At 50.5% G+C, this 13,148-nt stretch overlaps 1 protein-coding gene across 1 annotated transcript in view; it reads left to right on the forward strand.

Annotated features, from left to right (window-relative positions):
* The window catches only part of slc5a9 (solute carrier family 5 member 9), a 551,736-nt gene that overhangs the window by 753 nt on the left and 537,835 nt on the right, over positions 1 to 13,148 (forward strand). The window lies entirely within an intron of this gene.

Consider the following 13,148-nt stretch of genomic DNA (forward strand, 5'->3'; position numbering starts at 1 on the left):
TGAAGGTGGGGTGAGAAGCTGTTGATCAGAGAGAGGGCGGGAGTATAAACCACTAAGTATCATAGCAAACACCTCTTGGTTCGGATAAAGTTCTTCTAAGGTTAAGAGAAAATTGCAACTAAATGTTCATGGAAGGTTCTCCGGGAAAGTTTACTTCACATGACGCTCCCTTTTGGAAAAAGTTGTAGCTCCTACACCTGAATGTTCCTGGTTGCATAGTTATGGGAACATTTTCCAAACTTTTTTTTTTTATTGGAAACCAGTGTTATATACATGTTAGACACAAAGAACAGATCAGTGTTTCACAACATTTCCCCCCCCTTTTTTTTGGTATGTTAGAACAGAGAACTACAATAACACCTTGTTCCAACCTGCCACCCATCACAAATTCTTAAAGAAAACAGGGAAGAAGAAAAAAAAATCCACATACAGAACTGAATAAGTAAATAAGACACACACACACAGGGTGTTGATAAAATGAAATAAAATAAAGTAGGGAGGTCAGTGCAATAAAAAGGATGCTTGGGATGCCCACCTCAAGGAATGGATTCATTGATAATCAGTTGGGGTCCAGAGAGGTAGGAGAATTTACATATGAGATAACAGGCTGCCATTATTTTGTAGAACTTAGCAGTTGAGCCTCGTAAGAATACTGACATTAAATCCAGGAGGTAGCAGAAGGTGGATTTGGGCTTTTCCACTGTAACAGAAGGTGTCTACGGGCAATGAGTGAGGCAAAGGCAACAACATCAGAATTTCCCTTGGTAAGACTGGTCGGCATAGGGGGTACCCCAAAGGTGGCTATCAAGGGGCAGGGATCCAGTGTAATTTTGAGGGCTTCTCCTGTCATCTTAAAGAAAAGGGACCAGAACTCAACTAATTTTGGACAGGAGAAAAACATATGACTATGATCCGCCGGTGATGAGCCACATCTATTGCAGGTATCACTCATGCCTGGAAACAGCCTACAAAGCTTAGCTTTTGTAAAATGCAGCCTATGTAAGACCTTAAACTGAATTAAACTTAAACAGGAACATGAGGATGTAGAGTTGACCCTGGCTACTTACTGCCCTGTCCCACCATTCATCTGTCACATCACGTTCTAGCTCCTGTTCCCAACTACCCCTAACCCCCACTAGAGAAGTCAAGTCCAAGGATGATATAAGGTCATATGAAATTGAGATCCTGCCACGTATCCTGGGGAGAGAAAGTACCTTAGAGACAAGAGAGCCCACTGGAAGCTGAGGGAAAGATGTGACATGTGTGCGAGCGTAATTACGAGCTTGAAGATACCGGAACAAGTGAGATTGAGGTAAATTATACTTTAAACAGGGATCATTAAAAGTGTAGAATGAGCCCTTTAAATATAAATCTGAGAAATGGTCCAGGCCTCTCTCTCTCCACAGATTGAAAGCTGTATCTAAATTAGAGGGAGGAAACAAGTGGTTATTACAAATGGGGCTGCATGGAGTGGGGGCAGAAAGTTTGAAATGTTGCCTAAATTGTTTCCAAATTTTCAAAGTAGAGAGTACAATGTGATTTCTAATGTATTTAGGACGGCAAGAAGCCAGAGGGGCACAGACCAAAGCCCTCAGAGAGGAAGGACGGGAGGAGTTATCCTCCACTATGCACCAGTCGAGGTTGGGAGAGTTACACCAAGCATGAATTTTTTGAAGGTTGGCCGCCCAATAATAAAATAGAAGGTTAGGCAACGCAAGGTCCCCGTCCCGTTTACCCCTCTGCAACACCGATCTATGAGCCCTCGGACTCCTGCCAGCCCAAATAAACTGTGAAATTATTTTGTCTAACATTCGAATGAAGGATTTTGGCAAAAATATTGGAAGGGACTGGAAAACAAACAAGAGTCTGGGCAGAATGTTCATTTTAATAGAGTTGATTCTGCCCATCAGAGAGAGAGGGAGTGAATCCCAGCGCTTCAAATCAGATTTAATTTCCAAAACCAACTTCATGAAGTTGTGGAGGATGAAAGAAAGGAGACGAGACCACTTCTTTTGACCACACAGCCGTGGGGTCGTTTATTTCCTCCAACAAACTCTAAGTCGACAATTGATTCTACTACAAACCCCAGCCTCGTGTCTACCCACAATACCCCTTGCTAACCCCCGCCCCCTGTCTTAAAGGGACCGTCTCTGGCCCGCATGGTGAATATGTAACATGCAAGTAGGTCACTACACATGCCCCCCCAGAATTCACCATGACAAAACGGAAAAAAAATCAACGTGGCGGAGGACGAATAATGCGGCCAAGACGGCTCCTCTTGACGGGTGTAGGGGCAGGGGGGCATCCACGCCAAGGGGGCTGGGCCAGTTAAACCGGCCTGTCCAAGTCCAGGTGAGCCGGCTTGAGGCGGTCCACCAAAACCCACTCCTGCTTACTACCGACATCCACGACAAAGTTCTTAGCCCCCGCTGCCAGGACCCGGAAGGGGCCATCGTAGGGGGGCCGCAGGGGGGTACGGTGGGCGTCATGCCAGATGAAGACGTACCCGGCCGACTGCAGTTCCTTGGGGATGTAAGACTGAGGGAGGCCATGCCGCGAAGTTGGGACTGGAGTGAAAACGCCAGCAGCGTCCTGGAACACAGCCCGTCGGCGGGCAGCACACCAGGGTGCCGCACCGTCGGGGAGAAATTACCCCGGGACCCACAGTGGCTGGCTGTAAACCAGCTTGGCCGACGAGGACTGGGGGACTTCCTTAGGGGCAGTCCACAGGCCAAGCATGACCCATGGGAGCTGGTCGACCCAGGTACTGTCTGTGAGGCCTGTCTGTGAAGGCCGAAGAGCGGCCTTCATAGAACGATGAAACCGCTCACATAAACTGTTGCCCTGCAGGTTGTACGCCATGTTGCGGTGCAGCTTCACCCCTCGGCTTTCAGCAACTGCAGTCCAGAGCTCGGATGTGAACTGTGGGCCCTGGTCAGAAGTGAGGTCAGATGGCGTGCCGAACTGGGCTACCCAGGACCCGATGAACGCCACCTCAGCAGATGTGGTGGTTGACAACGGAATAGCCTCTGGCCACCTAGTGGTCCTGTCAACCATGGTAAGGAGATGAGTGAAACCACGGGAGGAGGGAAGGGGTCCTACTAGGGCCACATTGACATGGTCGAAATGCACTGACACTGGGAACAGCGCCAGGGGTACCTTGGTGTGGCGGTGAACCTTGGAGCGCAGACACGCCACGCAGGTGCCTGCCCAGTCCTTGACGTCCTTCCTGAGGCCATGCCACATGAACTTGACCCCCACCAATTTTGTTGACGCCTTCATGCCTGGGTGTTGGATGGCGTCGAAAACCCGTCGCCGCCAGCCCGTGGGCACCATGGGCCAGGGCTGACCCGTGGAGATGTCACAGAGAAGTGTGGCCCCGGCGTCGTCGAACACCACATCCTTCAGTGCAGCCTGGTCTGCAGCCATGGCTGCATAGTTGAGTCCCAAGTGGATGGCCCCCAACATCTCCCGGGACAGGCAGTCGGCGACGAAGTTGTCCTTGCCGGCGACGTGCTGGATGTCAGTGGTGAACTCTGAGATGTAAGAGAGCTGGCACTGCTGGTGCCCAGACCACGGATCAGTGGCTTTGGCCATGGTGAATGTCAGCAGCTTGTGGTCAACAAACACAGAGAACCGGCGGCCTTCCAGCAGGAACCGGAAGCGGTGGATGGCGAGAAACAGGCCAAGATGCTCCCGGTCGAAGGTACTGTATTTCCTATCACTGCTGCGCAGCTGGCGGCTGAAAAAGCAAGCGGCTGCCAGGCTCCGCCCACCCACTGCTCATACACTGCCCCCACAGCGTAATCTGAGGCATCCGTGGTGAGTGCTACTGGGGCAGTTGGTGATGGGTGCGCCAACAAGGCGGCGTCAGCCAGCGCAGCCTTAGCATCCTCAAACGCCCGATTTCTCTCTTCCGACCAGTCCACTGGGTCCTTGGGGTCCTTACCCTTCAGAGCCTCATAAAGGGGGCGCATGAAATGAGCCGCCCGGGGAATGAACAGGTTGTAAAAGTTCACCATGGCCAGGAACTCCTGCAGGGACTTCACCGTGTTCGGGCGTGAGAACCTGGCGACGGCGTCCACCTTGTCGGGGAGGGGGGGTTGCTCCGTCCTTTGTAACCCGGTGCCCGAGGAAATCAATGGCTGGCAGGCCCAACTGTCACTTTGCTGGGTTGATGATGAGCCCATGCTGGCTGAGCCGTTCGAACAGCTCCCAGAGGTGGACCAGGTGCTCCGCTGCGGACGTACTGGCCACGAGAATGTCGTCCAGGTAAACAAACAGGAACGGCATATCTCGCAGCACAGAGTCCATGAGCCGCTGAAAGGTCTGTGCAGCCCCCTTGAGCCCAAACGGCATCCTCAGGAACTCGAACAGGCCGAACGGCGTGATTACTGCCATCTTCGGCACATCCTGTGGGCAGACCGGCACCTGGTGGTATCCGCGCATGAGGTCCACCTTGGAGAAGATGACCGCCCCCGCCAAGTGCACGGAGAAGTCCTGGATGTGCGGGACAGGGTAGCGGTCTGGCGTCGTGGCGTTGTTGAGGCGGCGGTAGTCACCAAACGGGCGCCAGCCGCCGTTAGCCTTCGTGGCCATATGCAGGGGGGAGGCCCGTGGACTGTCGGAGCGGCGCACGATGCCGAGGCGCTCCATGTTGGCAAACTCCTCCTTGGCGATGGCGAGCTTGGCTGGGTCGAGGCGCCGTGCCCGGGCGTAGACTGGGGGGCCCGTGGTGGTGATGTAGTGTTCCACTCCTCGCTTGGCGACTGCTGATTAGAAGATGGGCGTTGTGAGGTCCGGAAACTCAGCCAGCAGATGCTAAAATTCATCCCCGGTGGCAATCATGTTGGACAAGCCGATGGGACCCGCCTCCCCCAGCGTTCACGGGTATGAGCAGAAGGACACGGCGTCAATCAAGCGGCGGTTTTCAACGTCTACCAACAGTCCATAAACGCGCAGGAAATCCGCACCCAGGAGGGCAATGGACTCCTTCGCCATTACAAAGTCCCAGCCGAACCACCGACCTCGCAAAACCACCTCCACATACCTCGTGCCATAGGTGCGTACGGGGGTGCCGTTAGCAGCATCCATAGGGGGGCCGTATCCGCCGGCCATCGCGTCCACCGGTGTCGCAGGCAGGATGCTTCGCTGCGCGCCCGAATCAACTAGCAACCGCCGGCCGGAGGCTGTGTCCTGGATAAACAGCAGCCTACCTTCCTGGCCAACGCTCAGGGCGGCTACTGAGCGCCGGCCCTGGCTTTTCCCACTCTTCTGAAAGTGCATGGTGCACGGCATTGCTTGGCTTTGGTTCCAAACTTAGCATGGTAGAAGCACAGTCTCCCTGAGTCCTGCTGCCGACGAGAAACTGCCGCCGCGGCGACGCCCACAGCCTCAACCGGTGGTGGTGGAAGAGCGTGGGCAGGCAGCAGAGCGGCCGCACACTGCTGTCGGCTGGCGACAAAAATCCTGTCAGCCTCCGCGGCCAACTCCCGAAAGTTGCTGGTGGTGGACAACTTGGAGCTGGCCAAGGCAGCACGGACGTGCGAGGGGAGCTGACGGAGAAACAGCTGGCCGAAAAGGAAGGCGGGGTCGCACGAACCCAGCATACTCAGCATCTTGTCCATTAGCTCCGATGGCTTGTCGTCTCCCAAGCCTTGCAGCGAAAACTGTCTGACTTTCTGTCTCTATGGAGGGATCCGACGACGACTTTATAGTTCAGTGTCTTTATTTCACCGGTGACGGTTACAATCATACAGTAGCTAGCTCCGCAGTAGTGACTTGTCTGAGTGCTAAACATGGACTGCCGATTATGTGGTTCCCCTGCGCCCTCATGCGTCAGATGGACCAATCAGCTTGCAGCTAACTTAACAGCCAATAGGAGTGCTTGTATCACATCAACCTTATAGCCAAACGGGCTATTATATTCTAGAGAATATTACATCCCCCTTCTTAAGAAATTGAAATCAAACATTAGACTCCCAACATTAGTAGCACATGTCCTATATCAAACATATGAACAATCAGGACGAAAGAAAACACATTTTATAGTAATCACTGATAGAGTCAATACTCTTAATAAAACAGGTAATATCATTCATTCAATATTACTGTATGCATATTAAACTACGGTAAGTAATCAAACACTTAAGAGGTAATACAAATCACAAGAACATTTTACAATATTTTTTTTTAGATAAGGGCAGCGATCCGCCTACCCCCTTGTACATTACATGTCCAGAACCTCTCTGGGCTTCACTGCTCGTCCATACCTTGTCTGGTAGGGGACAGTCTCTGAGGCTGTCTCAGCCGCTGCATGTGAGATGTGTGGTGTGTTGTGAATTGTGAGTTGACCGTAGTTCTCGTCAGTGCCTGTGTTGGTGTGAGTGTCAGTGTGTGTTTCTTTTGTGTCCAGGAGGTGACGTCTATTTCGTCTGTACTCCTGTCCTTCAGCTGTGCGGACGTGGTATATAGGATCTGTTGGTATCCCCTGGCTGGATGACAACTGCTGGTTTCCAACAGCCGTGCTCCTGGAGTCTGATGTGTTGTCCTTCGTGCAGCTGTGACATCGGCTTCGCTGACCTGTCGTAGTACCTTTTCTGCTGCAGCTGACGTTGGACTCTCCTGGCGTGCGTGTCTCTGTGACTGACGACATTGGGCTGAAGCTGCCGGTGTGTGTTGGGTAGAATTGAGCGTAGACGACGACTCATGAGCAGCTGGGCTGGTGATCTGAAGCTGTCGACAGGTGTGTTCCGATACTCAAGCAGACTCAGGTAGGGGTCTCTCTGGTCAGCCTTGGCCTTTTCCGTCAGCAACTTGGCGATCTGTACTGCTTTTTCGGCGAGGCCGTTGCTTTGGGGATAATGCGGACTAGTAGTCGTGTGGGTGAACTCCCAAGTCTTCGCGAAGGTCTCAAACTCCATACTTGAGTACTGAGGTCCATTATCCGAAATAACAGTCTCAGGTACGCCGTGTCTGGCGAAGGTTGCCTTCAGCTTGCGTATCACAGCTGAGGATGTTGTGCTGTGTAGCTTGTCGAGTTCGAAGTATCTGCTGTAATAGTCCACTGTGACGATGTAATTGTCATGATTCCAGGTGAACAAGTCAGTAGCGACTACTTGCCATGGCCTGTCCGGGATCTTGTGGCTGATCGTGGGCTCTTTAGTGTTTGACGGTCTGTAGGTGAGACAGCTGGGGCACTGTCCAACCATCTCCTCGATCTGCTTGTTCATCCCAGGCCAGAACACTATGTCACGGGCTCTCTGCTTGCATTTCTCCATGCCCCTGTGTCCTGTGTGTATCCGGGATAACATCTCTGCGCGGAGCGAGGTAGGTATGATGATTTTCTCGCCTTTAAACAAAATTGTATTCATCTCTGACAGTTCATCTCGGTGGTTCCAGTATTCTGCAACTCTCTGAGGGCATCTTCTCCTCTCCTCAGGCCATCCTTCTCTAATCGTCTCTCTCAGCATTGTGAGCTGTGTGTCTGCGGCAGTCGCAGCTCTGATCTCTTGTCAGTTTCGTGTCACTGACCGGCAGGCCACTGTACACTGTATGTACCTGCATGTCCATGCCTTCTCTGAGGCTGTCATCTTGGTCTGTGCGCGACCTGCGGGACAGCGTGTCTGCCACGGGGATCTCCTTGCCTGGTCTGTGCACGATGGTGAAGTCATACCGCTGTAGCTGGAGGATCATCCGCTGTAGTCTCGGAGGCGCTGCTGCGAGTGGTTTTCTCATAATGGACTCAAGCGGTTTGTGGTCACTCTCCACGATGACATGACGACCATAGATGTATTGGTGAAAACGCTTGCATCCGAACATAATAGCATATAGCTCTTGCTCTATTTGTGCGTAATTGACTTCACTGTCATTTAGCGATTTGGGTGCATATCCGATGGGCTTTTCTTCCTGTAGCAGGACTGCACCTAGTCCGTACTTCGATGCGTCGACTTGTAGTCTGAGCTCTTTACCAGGGTCATAGTAGGCTAAGACTGGTCCTGGTTCGCGTGTGATCACTTCTTTCATCTTCCTGAAAGCTTCGTCATGTTGCGCACCCCATCTGAATTCACTTGACTCCTTCAGCAGGTGACGCATGGGTGCGTTGATGTCTGAGAGCATCGGGGCAAACTTGGACAGATAGTTAACCATACTGAGGATTGTCTCCAACTCACCCTTGTCCTTGGGTGGCTCCATGTCTCTCACAGCTGCAATCTTGGCTGGGTCAGGCTTGACTCCATCCTTTGTGATGCGATGCCCGAAATAGCTGACCTCGGTGGCGCAGATCGTGCTCTTCTCCGGGTTCAGTTTCACTCCTCGCTCTCTGGAGCGCTGCAACATGGCTCGGAGGTTGCTGTCGTGCTCCTCCTTGCTCTTTCCATATACGAGGACATCATCCACTATGGCTGTGACTCCTTGTAGACCTTCGTAGGTCTCATCAACCTTCCGTTGAAACTCGTCCTGGGCGGAGATCAACCCAAAGGGTAGACGAAGGAAACGGTATCTTCCAAACACCGTGTTGAATGTTGTCAACTTGGACGACTCTTCTGCGAGCTTTATCGCCCAGTACCCTGAGCGAGCATCCATGACACTGAAATAGCAGGCCCCTGCCAGTTTGGAGGTGATGTCGTCTAGGGTAGGTAGAGGATAATGAGGTCGTTTCACAGCCTTGTTCAGGTCCTTCGGGTCGAGGCACACTCTGAGCTTTCCTGTGCGTGGCTTTTCTGCTGCCACCATTGAGTTGACCCATTCAGTCGGTTCGGTGACTTTCACAATAATCTGTTGCTTCTCCATGTTCTGTAGCTCCTCTTTGAGACGGTCGCGTAAGGCTACTGGAACGCGCCTCGGTGGGTGGACCAAAGGTGTTACATTTGGGTCAGCGTGGATTATGCATTCACCAGGAAACAGTCCTATTCCTTTGAAAACATCTGAGTACTCCTCAATGAGTGATACCTCGGCTGTATTGGATACAGACAGTATGAGCTTGATCAGTCCAAAGTCTAGGCATGCTTTTAATCCTAGCACAGGTGGTGCCTGTGTGTCAACAACGTAGAACTTCAAAATTGACTGGGTGCCTTTGTACTGGCATTTCAGGTCACATTTACCTTGAACGACGAGCCACTCACCACCATAGCCATATATTGGGCGAGTGGAGGGCTGCAATGCACTCTGTATTCCCAGTCCTCTGAAAGCTTGTGTGGGAATGACATTAGCTGAGGACCCAGTGTCTACTTTAAAACTGACTGTGTTTTTGTTTGGACCTACTTGCATATCAGCGAAAACTTGATTCATATTTTTACTGTTTTTACCTTGTGTCAGTGCGTCCATGAACAGTTCTTCATTGTCTGAGCATCTGTCAGACTCATTTTCCTCCACAGTGTGTACGCCTTTTCCTGGTCTGGAGAGACACACTTTAGCGAAATGGTTCCATTTGCTGCAGCTGTTGCATTGCTTGCCTTTTGCTGGGCAGGTTTCGTTTCCACTGTGAGTCTTGTTCCCACAGTATTTGCATCCTTTACTGCGGTTGCTGTCTCTCGCTCTCCATGAGGCATTGTCTGACGCTGCGCGCCATTTTGTCCGCGTCACGGTTAGTCTTGGCATTTAGCCTTCTGTAGTCAACACATAGCCTGAGGCTGTTGTCAGATTTACTGACTACAACAATAGGTGAGGCGTAAGCAGACGTGCTTTCTTCTATCACACCCTTCTGTAGTAGTTTAGTGATGTGCTCTCTAACCTCATTGTACTGAGTCGGGGGAATGCGTCTGTATGGCTGGGTCACCGGGATGTCATCTACTAAATTAATCTTGTGTTCAACTGTATCAGTGTAACCAAGGTCATCATAAGTCATAGCAAAGATGTCTGAAAACCTCATCAGCAAATCACACAATGGTGCTTTCTGCTCAGGAGTACCACCTATGTCTAATTTATCCAGGATCTGCTGTGACCGGTCCTGAGTAGATGGACCACTTTTCTCCTCAACAGTGATCTGCTCAATGCTAGCAGAGATCCGCTGAAACTTGACCTCACAAGCCTGGTTGGTATGGACACACTCTACCTCCGACAAAGTACCTAACCGGTTTCTTGGATGTAACCAGATATCTTCTGGCGAGAAATTCACCACCTGCACTGGGAAGGACTGGCCCTGCGACGACACAAGAGCAGGAACAACTATCATCCCATGAGGTAGCGGTGCGTTCATGGGTTCTAACAGCATGCTGCGGCCACCTTTCTCTGATTTAGGTGCTAACCCTTTTGCCATTATTGTAGCTACTGATGAGGCAGGTATGTGTACAGTGTCCTTTCCAGCTACTCTAGCGATGGTCATTTTGCCCACGATGGTAGCCCTTTGCATCTGCTGGAATGCCTCTCTCCAATCGGACTGTAACTCTCCACCTAAAGTAGTTTCAAACTCACCCTGTACTAGCTGCCGACATCGACTAATAATATTCATTCCTATGAGGCCTGGCTTAGTCGGGGAATTCGGAGGTCCCTTTATCACCAAAAAACCACATTCCGGGAGCGTCACTCCCCGGGTTTCAACATTTAACTCCAGGTACCCTATATATGGTATATCTAAACCATTAGCTGCCGTGATTCTAAGCCAACCGGAAGTAGAGAGCATATCCCCATCCTCCCTACACAGGTGTTCTCTAAAGAAACTTTCAGAAATAGTGCTCACTTGGCTTCCTGTATCTAATAAGCATGAGGCCACAACACCTCCAATCTTTAGTTGAACGACAGGGCATTTACCGACTGCGCGTTCAAGTAGTCTGGTGCGGCTAGGGTCATTGATTGAGCCTCTGGGCTGCCCCCCCATTGCCTGGCTCACAGCAACCGAGGGCTGGAGTTTCCCTGAATAGCAGGCGTTGTAGGAGATTCACCAGGATGCGCTTTATGGCTCTGCACACATTTTCCAGCAATGTGCCCCACCCCATTGCACTTAAAACAAATCGGCTGGCCATCTTCCGTAAACCTAGGCTGTGTTCTAGGTCTAACAGCTGGCTGCTCGGTTTTACATCTGTCACCCGTGAGTTCCTTCACAGCTTTGGTCAACTCACCTATGGCCTTTCCCTGCTCAGCCACTACTTGAAGCACATCTTCTAAAGTAACAGTGCGCCTGGTTGGAACATTAACAGCAGAGCACTGGGTTTCAATTACAGCTTCAGATGTTACATGTCTATTCTTGACTAGCTTTACCACACCAGTTTTTGGATCCTCCAGTGACCAGTTAATAGCTTTATCTCTCACCTCGACGAGAGTTGACTGGGGCTTTTCTCTCACAAGTTTACGAAGTTCCCTTCTAAGACTTACATCTCGAACACCTTCAATGAACTGATCTCTGATGACAACCTGTTCATTAGGAATTGCATTTGGTGACAACTTCCTTATACAACTCAGTATCTGTGACAGAGCATGTGAGTAGGTACGAAGGTCTTCACCTTCAGCTTGCTTATGGCCATAGAATGTGTGTAATAACTGGGCAGTACTTCGCTTTTCTCTAAATGCTTCTCTCAAGTACGTGAATAAGTCTGCTGGTTGCTTGGGCTCAACCCCCATCCGAAACCTCACCTCTTCCAAGGCTGACCCTCTTAAAAGAGATCTTACATAGTCCAACTGTTCCGCTGGGGTTTGATTTCTAGCCCTTATCACCTTCTCTACCTCCTCCACGGACTCATCAACTTCTCTCCCTGGGTACATACACATACGATCTAGTTGAATGACTACTCAGATCGGATATGGCTGCCATAGCCTCACTATGCTTCCTGCCGAGGTCTTGTAGTTGCTGCTGAATCTCCTCCATACTATCGTCAGCATCACCCTCTCCCATTACAGAAACAGAAATGTCATCACCATCAACAGACATTGTGAATGTTCACGATAGGCACAGTTCAAAAAGTTCAAAGAGTTCAGTCTTTTATCAGTACGCTATTCGTGCAAGGAGGAAGGATACACTGTGGTTCAGCTGGAAACAGTCTCTGGACGACAATAACTCAGCACGTGGTTGACACTGGATGCCGCTGGGCTTGTGACTCTCCAAACCTCCCCAAAATGCTGCTGTAGTGTGGTCCTCTGGTCCGGCAGCCTGATCACCAACACTTCTCGGCAGTCTATCCAATGAACTTCCACGAAGCCAGGTAAACTCTCCGCAGAACCTGTCTTCACCACTACTGTATTTCATTCAAAATAAAAATAAAACTAACTTCTAACATTCAGATACCCCACTCCTGGTACCAAAAAGTGATGGGTCCTTAGGTTAATGAACTCACCGGACAACACAAAATTCTATTTTGGGGTTTTGATTCTGAATGCTGCATACTTCAATAGGAGGACAGCGGTCGAAAGGAGAAGGATTCACTTATGCTGTTTATAACATTCCAAGCCATACAGATATTCACAATGGATTGCATTAGTAATGGCTCTTTCGCTGAGTTACAACACTGTTCAACATTAACTGAAATATCAGTTAAGTTCAAAATAAAATCCCGATCGCATGAAAATAAAATACAAAAATGTACCCAAATGAAAAATATACAAATGAAATACAGTAGTGGGCTTTTGCAGCCACGTTTCAAGATGGCCTCCTCAGCGTGGCTAGCCAAGAACAGCTACAGCAAAACTGGCTACCCCGATGCAGACTGCTATGCATCTCTGTCCACCATGCTTCACCCCGTCCTTGCTCTGACTGACACTAGGCGTCGCGCGTGTGACGTTATAATCCTGAGTCGAGCTTAATCTCTTAAAGGGGCAGTACAGAATTAAATTTCACTGCAGGAAGAAAGATCGGTTCTTTAGCACCCGGCTACAGTAGAATGGCGGGAAGACGCAACCTTAATGGCTAGGTTGGTGGCCGTGTCCAAACACCAGTTCGCTAATATAAGAAATAAAAATGTTCAGGCTTGCAATCACGGTAATGACTGGTGACCTGCCAGCTGCATAGAATGTAATGCAGAAGAGTACCGCCCAGCAAGCCTGGCGTAGGATCACGGTCTCTTAAAATGACAGTACCGAATTAGGCACAAGTACCCATAAATGTAAATGAAGTATTGTAATATGATAGGGGGTTACACACTCACAGGGCGAGACCCTTGCCGAGGCTTCGGTCCGACGCCGCGATGGGCCAAGATCAGGGCCGGATTCCGGCAGCGCGCCTG

Source organism: Lampris incognitus, chromosome 3, assembly GCF_029633865.1.
Source record: "Lampris incognitus isolate fLamInc1 chromosome 3, fLamInc1.hap2, whole genome shotgun sequence".
Classification (NCBI taxonomy): domain Eukaryota; kingdom Metazoa; phylum Chordata; class Actinopteri; order Lampriformes; family Lampridae; genus Lampris; species Lampris incognitus.